At 34.2% G+C, this 2,799-nt stretch overlaps 1 pseudogene; it reads right to left on the reverse strand.

Annotated features, from left to right (window-relative positions):
• Positions 1 to 1,549: 1,549 nt before the first annotated feature.
• LOC117215175 lies at positions 1,550 to 2,574 on the reverse strand (annotated as a pseudogene).
• Between the last annotated feature and the right edge of the window lie 225 nt (positions 2,575 to 2,799).

A 2,799-nucleotide genomic window follows, 5' to 3' on the forward strand; every position in this document is an offset into this window, starting at 1 on the left:
GGCGGAATAGAATTTAGACGGTACGCAGAGCAATTTAGCCGGAACAATATTCGTGGCGCGGTGCTGGTCGCACTTGGGCGCAACGCCTGCGGGATACAAGCATGCGTTACAAAGCAGCTCTCAATAATTGCGCATCGACCAAATAATTTCATCTCGCTCCTGTTCAAGCGACCCATTGTTACCTCATGCTAGGAGCTGTAACGGCTCCATAATGCCTCCCCTTCTACCCCCTTAACCTGGTCCGATCCCGAGCACTTGTTCAATCACGCTCGACCGTCGCTTAATTAATCATGTAAGATCGAAGTTTATGGGTGACGTCGCTCTCGATGACACACCCTTATCTCTGAAATTTCCTGTGATTCAGGTATATCAGCTAATTAAGAGAAAGAATGTTGGGTAAGCAAGGAGTGATCAATATTGGGCTATTATTAATAATTTATTAGTATCGTTGATATCAAGTATTCGATATTAATAATTAAGTGTATTTTAAAATGATATTTATATAAGTACAAATATTTAGATGGATTTTTCATTTTATATCCGAGAAGTAATATTTTAGAAAATTTTAAATAATATTATATAGCGATGCTAACTCTACCAATTACTTTTGGAATGTAAAGTCAAAAATCGATATGGTAAGAAATTTCTGCAGACGCTATGCGGTTAGTATTATCAATAGTATACTATACTATACATATAGTATAATTCTGTAAAAATTCGAATCAATTTGATAAATACAATTTCGTTCGAACCTGTTAAAATTTTAATTCGAATAGTATCACAATCTACTATTATTCCGAGTTAAGAATATATCTATAATATTATATTTCTATCTTAACACTAGGTTTACGGACGTTTTTTATATACCTATTTCTACGAGCACCCGTCAAATTGACGGGTAAACGAAAATACGCATTTTCTTTAAAAAATCGATTTATTCAAATTAAGTCTTAATTGAACAACATTAGGGTTCACGTTTAAATAAATTGTTAATAAGTAAAAGGTCTTTTTTTAAAAATTATGATTGAAATGATAACAATAATATTAACGATGTAGGGTAATCATATTTATTGAGCACATTTTTTACAAATATACTGAATTTTGTTTATGCATTTTTCGCATACGATCTTTTTTGCAATATATACAACAATTATTGTTTCTATTTTTTTTGCAGTAGGCCACTTGGCAACTTTTTCGCACTTCTGACGTTAAAGGTGACAGAAATGAAGCGTCTGATCTTTGGCAAAATATGAACTTCTTCCTGGATATTTTCGATTCGATGCACTCTTTACATAATATCCACGCGTTTATCGCTGCCGAATCTAAAATGTTGAAAAAAACTTGAAAGGGCCATCGGAAACTCCCTGCTTTCACACTATATTTGCCATCTGGTCAATGACGTCCACACCAAACTTTGTTTTATTATAAAAAGCAATGGTTTCTGGAACACGTTTATAATTATCTTCTACTTGTATACTTGTATGTTTGGTGCTTGGAAGGAAGACTTTTACGTGAGGTTTACTTTTATACACAGTAAACGTGTAGTTTTCTGATTTATATAAATTTTAGGAAAACAATGTCATCCTGTCCTTTTTTCCCTTGAGCATCGAGTTTCATCTTTCCCCATATAAGAGAAACCATTCGAAATATATTCTGTTTGCACGTCAACTGCTAACCAAAACTTAACGCCAAATTTATGAGGCTTATTTGGTATATATTGCGTAAACCTGCATCGGACTTTCGTTGGAAATAATTGTTCATCTATTGAGATATTTTCATATGGCTTGTAACAATCCTGGCTATTATTTATAAATCTGTTCCATATTTCGGATAACAGCGCAAATTTATCTGTTTGTAATCTTTCGGAGGCTTTCAATGATCTCGCCTCATATGCGCCCCGGGCATATAGAATTCCTAGAAAACTACGCAACTCAGCAACTGTGATTGTCCAGTCTTTTTTCAAAACTCGATGCACCTCGGTTTCAGTGCAATCTTTTATGTGTTCCATTATGTATCTGTCAATTATCAATTCGAAAGCACTAGTTACACAACCCGACATAATATTTCTCTTAGCATAACCAGTAGGCTCTGCGATATCCTTGAATATCATACGAACGGGCCCCTAGATCCGCCTGCTTTCAGTTTTATTCACTGTGTCCCGTCAATTGCAATTTCAATTTCACCTATTACATTTTGAGATGTGCTTGAAATGTTCGTCTTTTCATCCTCGGAGTCAGAACTAGAAAGAATACGCATGTTACGATACACTTTCAAGAAGTGTTCCTCTTCACTATCCGAAGATCCTTCTATCTCTCCACTTTCAATGTATTCAGAGCTTTCACTGTCAGCTTCGCTTTGGCCTAATTCATACTGACTTTCTTCGGAGGTATCCTCAAAACAATCTTCATTGATGTTGACAATTTTGTTCAATATCTTATTATATCTTTTGGATTTACTCATGATTGCTAAAAAAGGGGGATTGGTCAAAATAAGAAAATACTGTGCCCAAATTCAATTATCCTATTGTAAATACTTACAATAAGCGGAGACAATAATAGAAAATGTCTACAATAAATGAAACTTTTGCACATTGTCTTTAAAAAACGGATTGTTTATGAAATCAGCTAGCCCGTTAATTTGACGAGTTTCGTAGAGATAGGTATGCTACATACAGATTTCAAAAATAAGAAAGCCTAGGAAAAAATAATTGTGTGTGTAAATTCTTTAGATGAAATGATTAATTTACGATGCAAAATGGTTAAAATGAATGCTATGGTTTTTTAGATATTTCATTTCGAA

Source organism: Bombus bifarius, unplaced genomic scaffold (genome assembly GCF_011952205.1).
Source record: "Bombus bifarius isolate JDL3187 unplaced genomic scaffold, Bbif_JDL3187 scf7180000009432, whole genome shotgun sequence".
In the NCBI taxonomy this organism is placed as follows: domain Eukaryota; kingdom Metazoa; phylum Arthropoda; class Insecta; order Hymenoptera; family Apidae; genus Bombus; species Bombus bifarius.